Raw genomic sequence first — 20,457 nt, forward strand, 5'->3', positions numbered from 1 at the left:
ACCTGCACCCTGCAGTGGGTTTTCAATCTATGCCGGGTATACAGCAATTCATTTGCTGAAATATTAAGAGTAAAAAATAGCTATCAAGAAAACCTTTGTATTTCCAAAATGTTCACAAGATAAGGTGTTGAGAAGCAGTGGTTATTTGCACATCTCTGAATTCCGGGGTGCCCATACTAGCATGTGAATTACAGGGCATTTCTCAAATAGACGTCTTTTTTACACACTGTCTTACATTTGGAAGGAAAAAATGTAGAGAAATACAAGGGGCAATAACACTTGTTTTGCTATTCTATGTTCCCCGATGTCTCCCGATAAAAATGATACCTCACTTGTGTGGGTAGGCCTAGCGCCCGTGACAGGATATGCCCCAAAACACAACGTGGACACATCACAGAAAACAGAGCTGTTTTTAGCAAAGTGCCTACCTGTAGATTTTGGCCTCTAGCTCAGCCGCCACCTAGGGAAACCTGCCAAACCTGTGCATTTCTGAAAACTAGAGACCAAGGGGAATCCACGATGGGGTTACTTGTGTGGCTCGGACCAGGTTCTGTTACCCAGAATCCTTTGCAAACCTCAAAATTTGGCTAAAAAAACACATGTTCCTCATATTTCTGTGGCAGAAAGTTCTGGAATCTGAGAGGAGCCACAAATTTCCTTCCACCCAGCGTTCCCCCACGTCTCCCGATAAACATGATACCTCACTTGTGTGGGTAAGCCTAGTGCCCGCGACAGGAAACGCCCCAAAGCGCAACGTGGACACATCCAAATTTTTGAAGGAAAACAGAGGTGTTTTTTGCAAAGTGCCTACCTATAGATTTTGACCTGTAGCTCTGCCGCCACCTAGGGAAACCTACCAAACCTGTGCATTTCTGAAAACTAGAGACCTAGGGGAATCCAAGATGGGGTGACTTGTGTGGCTCGGACCAGGTTCTGTTACCCAGAATCCTTTGCAAACCTCAAAATTTGGCTAAAAAAACACATGTTCCTCACATTTGTGTGGCAGAAAGTTCTGGAATGTGAGAGGAGCCACAAATTTCCTTCCACCCAGCGTTTCCCCACGTCTCCCGATAAAAATGATACCTCACTTGTGTGGGTAGGCCTAGCGCCCGCGACAGGAAACGCCCCAAAGCGCAACGTGGACACATCCAAATTTTTGAAGGAAAACAGAGGTGGCCTGTAGCTCAGCCGCCACCTAGGGAAACCTACCAAACCTGTGCATTTCTGAAAACTAGAGACCTAGGGGAATCCAAGATGGGGTGACTTGTGTGGCTCGGACCAGGTTCTGTTACCCAGAATCCTTTGCAAACCTCAAAATTTGGCTAAAAAAACACATGTTCCTCACATTTCTGTGGCAGAAAGTTCTGGAATCTGAGAGGAGCCACAAAATTCCTTCCACCCAGCGTTCCCCCACGTCTCCCGATACAAATGAGACCTCACTTGTGTGGGTAGGCCTAGCGCCCGCGACAGGAAACGCCCCAAAGCGCAACGTGGACACAGCCAAATTTTTGAAGGAAAACAGAGGTGTTTTTTGCAAAGTGCCTACCTGTAGATTTTGGCCTGTAGCTCAGCCGCCACCTAGGGAAACCTACCAAACCTGTGCATTTCTGAAAACTAGAGACCTAGGGGAATCCAAGATGGGGTGACTTGTGTGGCTCAGACCAGGTTCTGTTACCCAGAATCCTTTGCAAACCCCATATTTTGGCTAAAAAAATACATGTTCCTCACATTTCTGTGGCAGAAAGTTCTGGAATCTGAGAGGAGCCACAAATTTCCTTCCACCCAGCGTTCCCCCATGTCTCCCGATAAAAATGATACCTCACTTGTGTGGGTAGGCCTAGCGCCCGCAACAGGAGACACCCCAAAACGCAACGTGGACACATTACATTTTTTCATTGAAAACAGTGCCTACCTGTAGATTTTGGCCTCTAGCTCAGCCGGCACCTAGGGAAACCTACCAAACCTGTGCATTTTTGAAAACTAGAGACCTAGGGGAATCCAAGATGGGGTGACTTGCGGGGCTCTGACCAGGTTCTGTTACCCAGAATCCTTTGCAAACCTCAAAATTTGACTAAAAAAACATATGTTCCTCACATTTCTGTGGCAGAAAGTTCTGGAATCTGAGAGGAGCCACAAAATTCCTTCCACCCAGCGTTCCCCCACGTCTCCCGATAAAAATGAGACCTCACTTGTGTGGGTAGGCCTAGCGCCCGCGACAGGAAACGCCCCAAAGCACAACGTGGACCCAGCCAAATTTTTGATGGAAAACAGAGGTGTTTTTTGCAAAGTGCCTACCTGTAGATTTTGGCCTGTAGCTCAGCCGCCACCTAGGGAAACCTACCAAACCTGTGCATTTCTGAAAACTAGAGACCTAGGGGAATCCAAGATGGGGTGACTTGTGTGGCTCGGACCAGGTTCTGTTACCCAGAATCCTTTGCAAACCTCAGATTTTGGCTAAAAAAACACATGTTCCTCACATTTCTGTGGCAGAAAGTTCTGGAATCTGAGAGGAGCCACAAAATTCCTTCCACCCAGCGTTCCCCCACGTCTCCCGATAAAAATGAGACCTCACTTGTGTGGGTAGGCCTAGCGCCCGCGACAGGAAACGCCCCAAAGCGCAACGTGGACACAGCCAAAGTTTTGAAGGAAAACAGAGGTGTTTTTTGCAAAGTGCCTACCTGTAGATTTTGGCCTGTAGCTCAGCTGCCACCTAGGGAAACCTACCAAACCTGTGCATTTCTGAAAACTAGAGACCTAGGGGAATCCAAGATGGGGTGACTTGTGTGGCTCGGACCAGGTTCTGTTACCCAGAATCCTTTGCAAACTTCAGAATTTGGCTAAAAAAACACATGTTCCTCACATTTCTGTGGCAGAAAGTTCTGGAATCTGAGAGGAGCCACAAATTTCCTTCCACCCAGCGTTCCCCCACGTCTCCCGATAAAAATGATACCTCACTTGTGTGGGTAGGCCTAGCGCCCGCAACAGGAGACACCCCAAAACGCAACGTGGACACATTAATTTTTTCATTGAAAACAGTGCCTACCTGTAGATTTTGGCCTCTAGCTCAGCCGGCACCTAGGGAAACCTACCAAACCTGTGCATTTTTGAAAACTAGAGACCTAGGGGAATCCAAGATGGGGTGACTTGCGGGGCTCTGACCAGGTTCTGTTACCCAGAATCCTTTGCAAACCTCAAATTCTGTCTAAAAAACGCATTTTCCACACATTTCGGTGACAGAAAGTTCTGGAATCTGAGTGGAGCCACAAATTTCCTTCTACCCAGCGTTCCCCCAAGTCTCCCGATAAAAATGATACCTCACTTGTGTGGGTGGGCCAGGTGCCTGCAACAGAATAAGGCCCAAAACTTAGATAGAGGGGATAGCATAGCAAGTTTATAAGGACATATTCTTTTATACATCTTTAGACTGACTCTGCTTTGGGGACCCACATAAGTGAGGTGTCATTTTATTGGGAGACTGAGGGGAACACTGGGGAGTAGGAATTTTGTGCTGGAGTGGTGATCCTATGAAGAAAAGTAAGGAAAATATGCTTTTTTAAGCACATTTTGAGGTTTACAGAGGAGTCTGGGTAAGAAAATGTTGGGGGATCCACGCAAGCCACACCTCCTTGGACTCATTGGGGTGTCTAGTTTTAAAAAATGTCTGGGTTTGGTAGGTTTCCCTAGATGAATGCCGTACACAGGAACAAAAACATAGGTGCCCTCTCCCCCCCAAACACAGGTAGTTTTGTAATATATCGTTTTGATGTGCCCACATACGTCCGTGATGTGCCAAACACTAACATTTTGAAATTAAACACACTTAGGTTATGTGAAAAAGACCCCTCACCCACCAACCAAGTTGGTGGCATGCTTCATCATCGGGGTCCCACCTGAGGCACCTAGCGTGTCACAGGTGTGCTGCGACACCTGATTACAGCGGAGCAGGTTTTGTCATTTTTACCACACATACTGGTTGGATTTGGCACGAGGGTGAGTGATGGTTCAGTGGATCAAATTTTACTAACAAGAGCTTTCACAAAAATGAAATGCACTGTTAGTAACTGAAAGGCAAAAAACGGAACCAATGACTCACAGCTCGTGAGCTGTAAAGCCGCGACAAGGCACCAACCGCTTTACAGTCCATTCACACAACTTTCATACATGACACACACAAGGCCATTCACACCGCCAGCCACAGGCCCAGCACATTACAACACTCACATCGACAGACAGCGCCACTCAAGGGCCCATCACTTACATACGCCCACATGCCTGATATAACAATCACACCAGCTGATGGTAGTGTGTGGACTGGTGTTTGGCTGGCAGTGTGTTGCAGTAGCCAACAGCAAGTCAATATGTACACTCTCAGCCAAGCCCCACTCCACACACAATGGCATCATTTTTTATTTTTTTTTAAACAGAGGAACCCCTAACTAAGTAGAAAGAATTACAAAACTACAAACACAAAAGCTCTAACTAAGAACATGACAGAAATGCTAACCATGAAACTAAACACATGAAAATACAAAACAGACATGAGTTTATACTCATGGTTGTTCCCAGAAATTTTTCTGGGTGTGGTAATTCTTAAAACAAGCAACGACACACAGCCCAGGCTTTGAAGGACAATCTGGGCAGTACATTCGAGTCTCCCTTCGGATAACTCTTCGAAAACACACTCTACATTTCTTAGCTGGAAAGTCTTTTTTGGGTGTGGGAGGAATGTGCTCAGCAAAGTGGCGATCTTTCAATCTAGCCACATCCTCCACCACTGCTTCTCTAGGAACTCTGGCCTGTTCCACCACAATAAGGCCCTCTATCACTGACTCCTGAAATTTCACAAATGTCATCTTTGACTCTGGAGACGTATCCCTAAACACAATAAAAGCATTGAAGGTTGCTAAGTGGAAGAGGTGAAGTGCTAACTTCTTATACCAAACGTAAGACTTACGAATAGCAGTATAAGGTTCCAACCTCTGGTCAACTCTATCTACACCTCCCATGTGCTTATTATAATCTAAAATGCACACAGGTTTGCGCACTTCAGCAACCTGGCCCCAAACAGTCACAGGGGAAGTACTCTCATCATGGATGGTACTTAGCATGTAGACATCCCTCTTGTCTGAAAATTTCAAAGCTAGCAGCTCCTCGTTCCGCAAGGCACAGCACTGTCCTCTCTCAAGTTTTTTACAGACAAGCTCTCTTGGATAGCCTTTCCGGTTAGAACGGATTGTGCCACAAGCAACTGTGTCCACTCTAAACAATTCCTTGAACAATTGCACACCAGTGTAGAAGTTATCTACATACAAATGGTGACCTTTGTTGAACAGTCGTCTACCAAGATCCCACACAATTTTCTCAGTAACTCCAAAAGTGGGAGGACAACCAGGGGGGTCAATATTGGAATCCCTACCAGTGTACACATGGAAACTATACACATATCCTGTCCTACTTTCAGACAGCATATACAATTTAATTCCATAGCGTGCCCTTTTGCTAGGAATGTACTGCCTAAAAACCAAACGACCCTTGAAGAGGACCAAAGACTCGTCCACACTTAACTATTTGCCTGGAACATAGACCTCTGAAAACCGATCTACAAAATGATCAAGGACAGGCCTAATCTTAAAAAGACGGTCAGAATCTGGGTGATCTTGTGGCAAGGCTAATGCATTGTCAACAAAATGCAGCATCCTAAGAAGAAGCAAATACAGATTACGACTCATGGTCGCTGGAAATATAGCTGTTGCCATCAAGGGACTAGTAGACCAATAAGAAGCCAGTGACGGCTTCCTTATCAACCCCATCAAAAAAGTCAAACCCAAAAACTTTTTTAACTCCTCCAAATTTGTGGGAATCCACTGGGCAGCTCTAGAGTGTGGCCTAAGTCTAGCAGCGTTGTCCCTCAAATGCTGCTCCGCATACAAATTAGTCTGCTCAACAATCTCTTCCAAAAACATATCATCCATGAATAACTCAAAGAAATTGATAGGCATAAAGTTCTCTGTATTGGCGTTACACCCTGGGAGACCAGTAAAGGCAGGCAATTCTGGCTGCTCCATGTTTGGGGCAACCCAGACATCAGGTCTTATAACGGGAAACCTTTCAGCCCCAGGTTGCTGCACTATTGGCACATCAATGTCCTCCTCTAAAACAGGCCCTTCATCTGCACTGAGTGTGGCTTCATCATCGGAAGATTCCCCTCCAACAGAAACATCACTGCCAGAATCTCTGACTTCCTCCTCTGCCTCAGATGCAGAGAACGTCTCATAGTCATGATCAGACTGTGACTCAAAAAGCATACCAACCACCTGCTGAGCGGTCATCCTGCGGCTAGCCATGATCTCTCCTGCTAAAATTAACTGGACAAATTCACCACCAACAACCAGCACTGTGTAAGACAAGTAACAAAGTGTAGCTTTGTTAGTAAGAGTTATAAACTCAAAAACTATACCGCTCACTTGCCTGAAAAAGCTTGATTCACCAGCAACTACACAGCAATCACCAATGACATCCCAATAAAACTAAAGAAAGAAAGGCAAATTAGAAATAAGGCAAAACAAATATCATTGTGCACAAACCTAAGGACAATTTCACGCACAATCCTGCATTTAGTACACCCCCTACAAACATGTCATTCATGCATGGCAACAATACTCCTTTGGAGTAAATTGTTTTTACTTACCTAAAACATGCAACTGTGCAAACTGCAGGTCAACCACCGCCAAAACCGCAAGGAGCCACAGCAAATAAAGCAAAAGCTTTGAACTAGAACAAAAAGGAGGAAAACATTTTTTATCACAAATGCAAAGACTTCTTCAGTTGACAAACACCCCACCATCAAACATTTAGAAATTGGTGCCTAAGTGGATTCTGCCATAGGGGCAGATGGGCCTACTACAAAAATAGGCCTGTCTGCCCCAAGGAAGCCAGAAAATACCTTTAGTAGTGTGTCCCCATGGAGAGCGACCCTTGCCAAAGGGGACAGCCCTCAAACAAAAAAAACAAACAAAAAAACACACACAACACTATCCCTGGTGCTGATCTGTCTCCAAGGGGTGCAGAAATGGCCTGGGTACATGTGCCCCCAAAGTGGGGGGGCGACCCTTGCCCAAGGCCCCCCCATCCACTAACACACACACACACACACACACACACACTATCCCTGGTGTCTACGTGGCTTCTGCCCCCCCTTGGGGGCAGGTGGGTCTAAAAAAATAGGCCCATCTGCCCCCAAGGGGTGTAGAAATGGCCAACAGGTCAATGCCCCCCTTGGGGGGGCGCCCGGTGACCAAGGGGACGCCCCCCCACAAAAATAAACAAATAAAAAAAAATCCCTGGCGTTCTAGTGGTTTCTGCCCCCTTGGGGGCAGATCAGCCTAAAAATAATAAGCTGATCTGTCTCCAAGGGGTGCAGAAATGGCCTGGGTACATGTGCCCCCAAAGTGGGGGGGTGACCCTTGCCCAAGGCCCCCCCCATCCACTAACACACACACACACACTATCCCTGGTGTCTACGTGGCTTCTGCCCCCCTTGGGGGCAGGTGGGTCTAAAAAAATAGGCCCATCTGCCCCCAGGGGGTGTAGAAATGGCCAACAGGTCAATGCCCCCCTTGGGGGGGCGCCCGGTGACCAAGGGGACGCCCCCCCACAAAAATAAACAAATAAAAAAAAATCCCTGGCGTTCTAGTGGTTTCTGCCCCCTTGGGGGCAGATCAGCCTAAAAATAATAAGCTGATCTGTCTCCAAGGGGTGCAGAAATGGCCTGGGTACATGTGCCCCCAAAGTGGGGGGGTGACCCTTGCCCAAGGCCCCCCCCATCCATTAACACACACACACACACTATCCCTGGTGTCTACGTGGCTTCTGCCCCCCTTGGGGGCAGGTGGGTCTAAAAAAATAGGCCCATCTGCCCCCAGGGGGTGTAGAAATGGGCAACAGGTCAATGCCCCCCTTGGGGGGGGGCACCCCGTGACCAAGGGGACGCCCCCCCACAAAAATACACAAATAAAAAAAAATCCCTGGCGTTCTAGTGGTTTCTGCCCCCCTTGGGGGCAGACCAGCCTAAAAATAATAGGCTGACCTGTCTCCAAGGGGTGCAGAAATGGCCTGGGTACATGTGCCCCCAAAGTGGGGGGCGACCCTTGCCCAAGGCCCCCCCCCATCCACTAACACACACACACACACACTATCCCTGGTGTCTAAGTGGCTTCTGCCCCCCTTGGGGGCAGGTGGGCCTACAAAAATAGGCCCATCTGCCCCCAGGGGGGGCAGAAATGGCCAACAGGTCAATGCCCCCCTTGGGGGGGCGCCCCATGCCCAAGGGGACGCCCCTCACAAAAATAAACACATAAAAAAAAATCCCTGACGTTCTAGTGCTTTCTGCCCCCCTTGGGGCAGATCAGCCTAAAAATAATAGGCTGATCTGCCCTCAAGGGGGGCAGAAATGGCCCTAAAAGACATGCCCCCCAAAGGGGAGCGACCCTTGCCCAAGGGGGCACCCCCCCATTCACTACACACAATCCCTGGTGCCTAAGTGGCTTCTGCTTGGGGGCAGATGGACCTAAACAAAATAGGCTGATTTGCCCCCAAGGGGGGCAGAAAAGGCCAACAGTTCTCTGCCCCCTTGGGGGGGCACCCCTTGCCCAAGGGGGCACCCCCCCCCCACATAAATACACATAAAAATAAAAAACCCTGGTGATCTAGTGTTTTCTGGCTAAAAAGTAGCCAATCTGCCCTCAAGGGGGGCAGAAATGGCCCTAAAAGACATGCCCCCAAAGGGGAGCGACCCTTGCCCAAGGGGGCGCCCCCCCATCCACTACACACACAATCCCTGGTGCCTAAGTGGCTTCTGCCCCCCTTGGGGGCAGATGGACCTAAAATAATAGGCCGATCTGCCCCCAAGGGCGGCAGAAAAGGCCAACAGTTCTCTGCCCCCTTGGGGGGGCGCCCCTTGCCCAAGGGGGCACCCCCCCACACATAAATGCACATAAAAATATAAAACCCTGGTGATCTAGTGTTTTCTGCCCCCCTTGGGGGCAGATCCGCCTAAAAAGTAGGCCAATCTGCCCCCAAGGGGGGCAGAAATGGCCGTAACTAATTGCCCCCAAAAGGGGAGCGACCCTTGCCCAAGGGGCCGCTCCCCGCAAGCCAGAAACACAACAGTAAACCAAAAAAAACAAATCCCTGGTGTCTAGTGGGCATTCCTGCTGCCCGATCGCAATGCGATCGGGCAGCAGGAATGCTCAAAGAGACACCGGGGGAAAGGAAAAGCCTTTCCTTTCCCCCGGTGCCTCTTTAGCCCAAACCCCCCACCCACCGGGAAGAGGAACTCACCTCTTCTCCGCTCGTCGCACAGGAAGCAAATGGCTTCCTGTGCGGCGAGAACCCCATAATTAAGTCAGCGCGCGATGGCGCGCTGACGTCATTATGGGGGGGAGGGGGGGGGGAGGGGGTGGAAGGGCTTCCCCTTCCATCCCTGACTTTGGGGGGTGGGGGGAAGCACACAGAGGGAGCGAGAGCGCTCCCTCTGGACTGTGTGCCGAGGACGTAGTGGTTACGTCCTCGGCACAGCAGCACTGTGCCGCAGGACGTAACCACTACGTCCGCGGCACAGAAGGGGTTAAACTGCAAATCCAACCTGTCAAACTAACCCCTTTGGAGAAGAGGCCTAAACCTTACTTTTAAATATTTAAAAGTCACCCTTAATAAGCCTAACGGCCTCTAAGTTAGGGTGCATAGTATTTAAAAGTAGGTCATGTAAAAGGTTAATGTTAAACATGTTGTGCGCTTAAACCCAAGACAAAGAAATGGACTCCAAGGGTTATTTGGCTGACCTTGTGTTAAGCAATAGGGATAAAATAAGCTGCTCAAAGTCCCTTTAAAGAAGAACAAAGCTGACCAGTTCCAAATGGATTGGCCCTAGACCATACTGGTAGCTTCTGCAGGAGTGTGTCTTGTCCTTCAAGTGCTATTTCTGAGGTCCTGTGAGCCTTTGACACTTGGCTGAGTCAAAGAGTACTCCTCCCGTCATCCTGACAAATGTAAGACTTCAAAACAGTTTTTCTTCCCTAGTCCGCCAGAGGATTGGGTCAAACCTGCCAAGTCAATTTGGCTAAGGTGCATAGCCATTAGGGTAAAGATTCTGGTTCCTCATATGAGACATCATAGAAAGGATGTCCAACCTTTTGGAGCCCAGTTCAGCTACGTTTTGCAGCACTGACCCACTGGGAGAATCCAAGATCTAAAAAAGTAACTAAGTCCACACATAGAAATCTTCAACAGGTGGAAGATATGAAAGATTCCAGACAGTGAGTGATCTCCCTTGGGTGTGAATTTTGAATTACTCTCATGAAGAGCTTTCCCACCAAAAGTCAATGGCTTCACTGGGACCTAAATGGATGGCCGCTTGGAGCTCTTCTAGCCCTAGCCTGGTACCTTGCACTACTGAGCTTTTGTGATTTTCATTTTAGAAAGGATGGGCCTGATTTAGGTTCCTTTGTTGCATTTCTGTCAAAAAATCTATCTGGCAACTAGGCACTCAGGCCCCTTTTTAGATGTTGGTGGGCCTCTGGAAGATAGTCTGTGCATGCTCTGCCACCTCCTCCTGAATTTCCGACCCACATCAACAGCATAATAGGCAAAGCCAGCTGTTGGTGGGACCACAGCCAATAATTATGCTGGCTGAACACCATGTGCTTTCCCATTGACTTAGCGGTGGGAGGAAAATCTTCACCCCTGAGTTGGCTTTTTGAAGGGATATAAGGCTGAAACTTACCTTTTCAATTTTTTCTACTTCCATTTCCATCATGGAACTGATCGTCCGAGCCCTTCGTTTGATGATGCTACTTGACCATGAAGAAAATTAAGCCCATCTTCGCCAGATTCGAGGGTATGCATCATTTTAACTTTTTTCCTTATTAACTATCCGTGTACAAGAGCACTGGACTAGTGCATTTTTAAATTTTACCTACAAGCAATTTGTGACAAATGTGTAATGCGTATGAGTGTAGTGTCATCTCAGAAATGTTAAGAAACACATCTTCATTAAATGAATTTCATTATTGTCAAATTTAGTTCAAGCTTCCTTCATAATAATGGACACTTTCACAAAAGGTGACAGTAAACAAACTTCATGATGTGTTCATATAGGTGTTTTTCCTACTTTTTTTCTGTAAGCAATTAAATTATAAACATATGTGCATCACACTTTTTAAACAATTTAAAATTAATATAATTTAGTCATTGCACCAGACAAGGTAAATTATTTTTTTAAATATAAGTAAAATCAATGTTAGTCCTAAAATTAAATGATTTCATATACTTATTAATGTAACAATTTTCCTTGTCTTGTGCATTTTCTGCATGTGATTAAACTGAGAAAAATATATTTTTTGAAAGGTGTAATGCACATATGTTCATTTATTCACTAATTAAGTTTAAAAAACACACATGTAGTGAAACTTGAAAACAAAACTTTCAATTTTTATTTGGTGTAAGTGTAATTTACCATGATGAATGCTTGAACCACAAAGTGCACATTCCTTTATTTACTAGTGTATGGACTTTGTGAGTAAAACATATGGAAAACACATTTCCATTAACATTTTTATGAATCAATTAATTGAAAAGGCAAAATAATGCTTGGACAAGCTTTGTCAAATTAAATCATGTTTTTCATAAAGTAGATACTTCTTGCATAATATGTTGAATAAAATCAAAACATAAAATGAAAACAAGAGGCTTTAACATGAAACAGGCTGTGCTTGTGCTGCCCTTAACTTGCCTCCTATATGCAATGCCAAAGGACAACTTCCTCCTGAAGGGGCATATAGCGCACAGAGGAGGCACCTCAAGGATATTTTTTTGGAGGGGTGGGTTTTGGTCTGACTGGGGTCAAGGAGAGATAAGATGTGAATTTGGGAGGAGGTGAATGGGTAGGAGGTGTGGAAGAGGTTTGGGTTTCGGAGGTAGAGGGAGCTAGAATGGGTTATATGTGTGTGTCTGTAAGTTGGGTGTTGCATGTGGGTCTGGTGTATTTTGTGTGTGTGTGTGTGTTTTTTTTCAGGTGTGTGGTATTCGGGTGAGTGTGTGTTTGGTTTTGGTTGGTGTTTTGCATATAGGTGTGCTTTTGTTTGAGTGTGTTAGTTTGGATGAGTGTGCTGTTGAAGTGGCTGGTATGGTTGTGGTGCATGTGGGCATGGTGATGTGGTGCTACTGGGTGTCATGGTGGTTGTCAGTGTGGTAGTAGGTTGTGGGTTTGGTGGTGTCTGTGGTTGTGAGGGTGGTGGTATGTGTGGTAGTATGTCTGAGTGTGGTAGTGGTTGTGAGTGTGGTGGTGCTTGTGGGTGTGGTAGTGGTTGTGGTACCTGTGGGTGTAGTGTCAATAGTATGTGTATGTTTTTGTTTGTGTTTCTTTGTGTGTTTCTGTATGTGTGTGTGTGCTGTCTGTTGGAGTGGGTACCTGCATAGAAGCGAGTGTGCTGGGGAGTTGGGTTTTGGGTTGAGGAAGGGACTCGAGTTGGGGAACAAGTTTGGGCTGATTTGGATGCTGCGTTCAGTGAGGAGGCTATTTTTACAAGTGAACTCTGAATGCCAGACATTGAACTATGAAAGGCATTCAGAAATGTAACCTTTTTTTGCATTTGAAAACTAAGGCCCTGAATGCCATTCACAATCACAGTCTGCAATAGAGAGATGATGAGTAAGAGGTCAATAGCTTCCTCACTCAGAGCAGCTGGAGTGACAGGGTCAATGGGTGAGGTAAAACTATTTGGTCATCGTTTTGTATATTATTTTTGATTATTTCTCTTAACCAATTTCAGTTCTCACCAGGAGCAGTTTAACACATTTGAATTGCTTGACTTTGTTATTTTGAATAGTGAACATTTGTCGCAAAATATAATATAAAGCAAACATTCCTTTGTCCATTGTGTGTACCAGACTACAAGGCTAAAAATCTGATTTATTATCATTAAAAAAATATAAATATTATTAAATGTATGTTAATATTTACTGCAATACTGTAGTAATATTTGTATAAACTTAAAGACTGTTTCTCTTTTGTTTGGGCATTTCTCAAAAGGTAACACTCATTTCAAGTAACTTAAGTATTTTTGAAAATGTTACAATTATTTTCATGGATTCAGTACTGAAGTTGCTTATTAATGTATCACACCCTATGTATTTACTTATGCTGTGGAAGAAATTCAGAAATAATTTTTGGGGGGTTTTCAAATTACTTCTAGAGCATAAGTCAATGCATAGAGCTTGATACATTTCTAAACCACTTTAGCACAGAACTAAAAAAATTGAACAGAACTCTAAATATATCCTAAGTTAATTTAGTTTGTTTTACCATTGTTTAAAAAAATCTACTTTTTTCTGGCTTTCATTTTAGGCATACATTGGTACAGCATTTGAATAAATGTTCATTACACTGATTCATATGTAATTTTTAAAATGAAAATAAAAATGCAAATCACAATACACAACAGATTAAACCTTGATGTTTTTCTAAAATTTCCTAATGATTCACATTTTGTGCCTGAGTTTGATTGATTTTTCTAAATGGAATTCTCTAATATATTTGTGATGGAATATTCAATCTGCAAAAGTCCGTTTAAGTATCTTATTTTTGTTCATTATTGATTTATCATCTAGACATAACAAAGGCCATTTTTAGGCATGTGTTACTCTGTCACCAATATGTACACATTCCGGTTTGTTTAAAAAAAAAAATGTATGCCTATCAATCTTTTTTTTTAAACAGACTAGCTTTATGCATATTTGTGAAGGAGTAAGAGAAGGAGGAGAAAGCCATTTGTAAAACCCCTCTCCTGGCGGTCACATATTTATCAAAATTAGGCGTAAGATTGAGTGCCTGCTCAGATGTGCCCAAACCGGGTTGAACTCGATATTGCAAAGGGCTAAAAAACATATTGTCCTCTGCCCAAGACTCTATCTTCCACAGCATGTCAACCCAGGATTTTAGCCGTTGAGTCAATCAAAGAGAGTGGGCAATAACAAGCAGGGGAACGCCTGTCTCCCTTTTTGAAAATTAGAACTATTACTGACTCTTTCCACGAGGGGGACCAACCCCCTCCCAAGTAACGCAGCCCATAGCACATTTGTGACCAGGGGACCCCAAAGTCCTGGGTTGGAATTATACAAATCATCTGGCACTCCAGCCGGCCCCAGGGCCTTACCACTAGAAGCACTCCTATTGGCATTTGTGACTGTTGCTACATCAACTAGGTCAGCAACCCAATCTTCTTCAAAAATAAACCCAAGCTGGCCTTTTACTCTGGGTTAAAGACTGTAGAAAAGTGATCAGTCCATTCATGTTCTGTAATGTTGCACATAATCTCACCAGGAGGCCTCTCCCCAAAGAGAAGACGATTGACAATACTCCAAAAGAGGGAGGAAGCTTTTTAGTACAAAGCCTTCTGGAGGTCCTCCCAAACAATTGTCCTGAGTTCATGGTTCCTCCACTTAATGGCCTGCTCATAATTAAATCTTGCCAATGTAATTTGTGACAAGTCTTGTGGCACAAAATTAGTAACTGATTCTAAGACCTGGAGGGCAGTTGTACAATCTTTAGAAAACCAGGAGAAACCCTGTCGGATTTATGGAGGTTTATTTCTGGTTAACCCACATGCAATAACATCACATAAGATTTTAAAATTAAGTATAATATTTGCACCCCTGGCATGCACTGAGATACAATCCAATAGCACCCTATGATTTTTTATAATCACATTTTCTGAAAATTCCTTCGAGGCCATAGACTCCCATTGCAGACATACCAGTTTTTTTGCTGACAGGACAGCTGGTGCTTTTTCTTTTTGCAATGGCCTATCCATTTTGAAGTGAGTGATTCCTAAGCTAACAGGGTTATGATCACTACATGGGAGGGAATGGATTTCATAATCAAGTAGGCACTGAGCCAAATTGTTCAATACCAGGACAAAATCAAAGATAGAGCCCTGTCCCCGACCCATAAATGTGGGTAGATTTTGCTTCTCACTGTTCTTATTAAGTGAAGGAAAGGGTAAATGTAGGGATAGAACCAATTCATTCAGGACTTCTTCATATGTAATGTGTGTAAAATAACCTGAATCCAAAACCACATATTATATCACCAGAATGTGGACATTTGTGTATGTTAAAATCCCTGGCCCAAATGATAGAACTTGGGATATTCTCCCTGTCTACCCATTTCTTAATTGTCCTGCCCAACTCTTCTATGATCCAAATTGGAGGTGGCATGAAAAACAAATTGATTGAAAAGATTTTGAACTGCTTGGGGGCATGAAGGTTTAAGATTTGGAAACAAGGCCCTGATTCTGCTGACTTAACTTCAAAGTTTCTAATGGGGTTAGCCACACAAATTGCTAAAGCTCTTTTCCCTGTTCCAGCTGTAGGATTGGTCACACAAATACAAAATGATTCAAACCCATTTATAACAACAGGGTCAAAAGTGAAGGTTTCTTGACAGCAGACTACATCAAATGTCCCAATAAAAGACAGCCAGTCCACATTTTGTAATTTGCTTCAGAGACCTACAACATTCCAAGATAACAAAGACATTCCTAGCTCCATCCCTTGGGTTAACAAAGCTTCAGGAGAATTGCAATGGAGAGTTTCTTGTACCCAAAACAGGTATATTTTGAACCAAAGCAGGGACAGAATCATCATTATCATCTAGAATGAGTCAATAATTTAAGTCTAAACCTGATAATGCTACGAAACTACTCTCCAGCGGGAGTGAGATGGATTATGATGGTACGTTCAGAATGTGCCTTCCACCCCTCTCTCTATTCTGACTCAAAAAAAACAGGGACAAGTGCTTGTAAAAACCTCAGGGGCAAGATATTCAAGAGTCTATGGTTAATCATACTGACCTGTGCTTGTAGTAAGGTATGCCCTATTATCATGGCATTTTGGAAATTAAAATCAGTGTTCCCGTCATATTTATTTCCTAGTGGACTTATTCCGCTACCCTCCTTAATATGATGTTTTCCCATGCAAGATCCCATTTATGGTTTATGATGTTGTTCAACCAGCACATTACTTTGTTCTTAAGTGAAGTCATTTTTTCTGGCACACCTGTTTTTAGTCGGGGCACATTTGCCATTACAATAACAAGAGGACGCAAGGCTTGTGGATGGTCAATTGTAACTAGTGGACTTTGCCCTCTAGTATAAGCATTCTTCTGATTCGAAACATTTGGAACAGGCATCAGTGATCTAGTTGTTTGGGAGAGAGGTGGCGGGAGGGCCCAGAATGTATGGGTTACAGACTAATAGACAGGCCCACTCTAGCAGAACTGTTGATAATGGCATTCAAAATTGTCTCATTACGGAATGTTTCATGATGTTATGAGAGCTGATGTGTTGCGCGCTCCGTCAATTGAAGTGCTATAGTACCAATGTCAATGCCAAATTGCTTAAAATAGAACCCGATGACTCTGTTGAGGGCAACATAGCAGATTTAGATGGGACAGTGTTACCCTGTGGAAACCACAACATTCTTTGGGACTTTTTAATGGCGATAATTGGCTTAAGCTAGCATCTATGGCTTCTAGACGTATCAAAATGGGAGCCAGTTTACTATCCAGCAGGACACTCTTATGAGATTTTAGCAAACCCAAGAGTCATTTAATGGAGAAGAGATTTGAGTTGAAACTGTTAGTTCCACCTGGGACAATACTCTCCTCAGTTTTATAGCTGTCTTCCTTCACATGTCAAAAGTGTAGTAAGTATTGTTTTTAAATCACTAATAAACTTTATTTTAAAATATGTTGAGAAACCAAATATATATATATTTTAAAAAAAATTAAATTTGTGTTATATTTCCAAAAACAAGTTTGCAATTTTTTTAATACATTTTTCTATTTATGAATGTAGACATAAGAACCCAGGAGAGTGCAAAGACAGCAGCCTCACGTTTTCAGACCATTTCCAGACCATGCCACCATGGAAGAACAGGATATTATCAAAAACCTCAGATTGAATAGGCAAACTATTATCAATTTATGTCATCAGCTAGAGACAGAACTTCTGCCTCACAATAGGAATCCTACAAGAAGTTCTTTCTTCGGTGATAAGACACATCAACAGCTTCATACAGTTTCCACAAAATGAAGATTTTGCCAATGTGAAGGGACATTTTTATGCTTTGGGTCGCCCACATTTTGAAATGTATTATGGAAGGAAAAAATTAACAAATTGAGAAAAGTAATACCACACCAGTCTTTGACATTGTTATTTTTGATTTTATTCAACAAAACCGATTAAAGTAACACAGAATAAAAATTAAAAAGCAAACAAAAAATACTATTAATGAAGAGCCAAAATTGTTTGAAATCAGATGTACAAAATACAACTGGCATCAAAAAGGTAAATGTGTCCAGAAAACAGCAAACAGAATGAATGGTAGTCACACACTGGAGGAAATTAGGTTCTGTGTCTCTTGCTGGTGGTGGTGAAAGTCCTGCCATCTTCTCCTGGTGGTCTGGATGAACATCCCCTTCAAAGGAGGGCTGATGGATCCACAGTTGCAGGGACTAAGGTGGGTGCAGGTATTTCATTTTATGGCAGAGCCTCCCTTTCTGTGGTTGAGACAGATGTAGTAGGCCAGAAATTGTCTGACCACAGAAAGGTGTTGCTGGAAAAGCCCTGCACATATTGGTAAATCAATTATGCTGCACCCCAGTCGGAGATCCCAAACTGGAGTTCAAATTCTGCATCTGTACGTTGTGCTCCATCTGCAAGTGCTTCAGCTCCCAAAGCTCTATAAGGACCTGGCCCATCATGTCTTGGGACTGATAGAGGGATCCCAAGACTTGGTAGATGGTGGTTTGGTGACAATAAACCCAGTGATCTCATTTTTCTGGCCCACAGAGTCCCTCTCACAAATCCTATGCCCTAATGCCCTGTAACCTTGACCCAGTGTGGCCCATCACACTAGGCCCTGGTTAACTGGAATTGGTGGTGGTTTGGGATCAATAGCAGCCGGGGGGGCACATATTGGGGTGATGCGGACCTAGGAAGTGGAGGTATCCTGAGGTGTTGTAACAGCTTGGGTGGGTGGAGTAGGTGTGTGCCGAGTGAGGCTCAATAGAGCTGTCTGCCCAGGCAGACCAGTTTGACGAGGCAACTTCTCATCTGGACTTGCAGGAGTGGAGTCCTCATTGAAGGCTCGTTCCTGGTCTGGAGTGGAGGTATCCTCAGTAATAGTTGCAGGTGGCTGTCCTCTGGGTACTCTGGGTGTTGGACCTATTATAAATTTTAAAAAAATAAACACTTTGAAAGTCTGGATTATACGTAAAATGAGTTTGAAGCCACAAATGAAGGAACCTAAAAGGAAAAAGAAAATTAATATATCTTTCAGTAGTGTAATAAATTACCCAAACAGTTTACATTTTACACAAAACTACTGCAAAAAAAGAGGTTGAAATATTTCCTGACATAAAAAAACATAATTGAAAAGTATACCTAAAATATGAGAACATTCAATACAACACAGTAGAGAGGGTAAATGTGAAATAACCCATTCTAAGGAATAGCAGGCTACAATTCTGACAAACAACTTATATATAGCATTACTCATCATATCCACATTACAAAGTACATTTACTCTCAATACAGCCTATATACATACATTTAAATTTTTGAGTCAACATACGTTGATTTGTGAAACAAATTACATCCATTTAATATAATAACAAGAAAGTAACAACATACGAAATTAAAGTAGAAAATGACATTTTTAAACATTACACAATATAACATTCAAACAAACAAGCAAACAAACAAGACAAATACTACTAATAATACATGAAGAAGAAAACATATTGACAACACATAATGACCAATCAGTAAAATGAGAGATACAACAATGATACTACAAATTTCCTTTACAAAAATATTTGATACATTTATATATGGATTTTATATGTTAAAAAGGTGCAAACCAAAGTAGCAAAAACTAAGGCCCTCATTATGAACATGGCGGTCCGTTCCGCGCCGCCAGCGGTGGCGGAAGAAGACACCAACAGAGGAGCGGGTTGGACCGCCAAATAATGAACCAAATGAAACATGAGAATCCCGCAAACCACCCACTGCCAGTAGAGGAGTGCCGCCGACAACGGCAGAGTCTGCCCACAGGCCAACTGAAAGAACTGAACTGAAAGGCCCAACCCGTCCATCAAATAATGAACCACCATTCCGCCGCCAGTTCGGGGGCGGGAACCACCGCCACGCAAAGCCAGGCGGAAATTAACCAAATTTAAGGAAACACTCACCGGAGGCTAACACAACGTGCCAAACCTGACATGGATAGAGAGCTGCAGATCATGGTCCGTTTGTGTGTTTTTGGAGGAGGGGGGTGGACACAGTGGGAGAAGACAGACAGCTAGTATGGATGTATGTTGTGTGGGTGTCTGCAAGTCTGGTGAGTGTGCTGCATGTGTCAACTACAGTAGTGGTGGTGACTGCAGGTGTGGTGTATGGGGTGCATGTATGGATGTCTTCTATTGTGGTGAGTGCAAGAAGAGTGGCAGCAACAGTGACTGAAGGTGCAGTGCATGAGGGTGTAGATGTAGAGGGGACAGACAGGGAGGAGGAAGAGGTGGGCACACTAGGGGAAGTGGATGTTGTTTTGTGTGCATGTGTCTGTTGGCTGTGTGAATGCTTGTGGTGGGAGGTGTGGTGCTTGTGTTTAGAAGTGTGTTTCTTGTGTGTTGATGTGCTTGACTGCGTGTCTGAATGTGTGCCTCGGACGGGTGAAGGGAATGGGGTGCTGGAAGGGGTTGAGGAGGTTGGAGGGGGGACGGAATGCCCAGGGAAACTGGCTGCCATCTGAGAGTAGGCCAGAGCCTGAAAAGATCTCTGTAGGGCAGACACGGCACTGTGTATGCCATCCAGATAGGCATTTGTCTGCTGCCCCTCTGATGCTAGCCCCTGGATGGCATTGACAATGGTTGTCTGCCCTACAGAGATGGTTCTCAGGAGGTTAATAGCCTCCTCTGTGAGGGCAGCAGGGCTGACTGGGGCAGGGGAGGAGGTGCCCGGGGCGAAGGAGACGCCCACCTTTCTGGGTCGGCGGGCACGGGCAACTCGGTGGGGAGCAGAAGGGAGGGCGGTGATGGAATGGGGGGTGGCGGAAGATGTCACGGTAGTGGTGTGGCCACTAGGGTCCGCCACCGCCGGGGAGCCCCCATCGGAGGTTGTCTCGGAGTCACTACCTCCTGTGGTAGCTGCCTCCCCGGTGGAACTCCCCTCACCCTCCCACCCACTGGTCCCCTTGGCTTCGGTTGTCTCTGCCTCCAAGGATCCGTGTGCCGCTGCCTCTCCACTTGCCGGTGCCTCAGCTCCCTCGCCAGATGTTTATGCTGCTCCAAAACAACACAAGACCACAGGGATTGGGAGACAAAACAGGAGAGACACT

This window comes from Pleurodeles waltl, chromosome 10 (assembly GCF_031143425.1).
Source record: "Pleurodeles waltl isolate 20211129_DDA chromosome 10, aPleWal1.hap1.20221129, whole genome shotgun sequence".
NCBI classification, from domain to species: Eukaryota; Metazoa; Chordata; class Amphibia; order Caudata; family Salamandridae; genus Pleurodeles; species Pleurodeles waltl.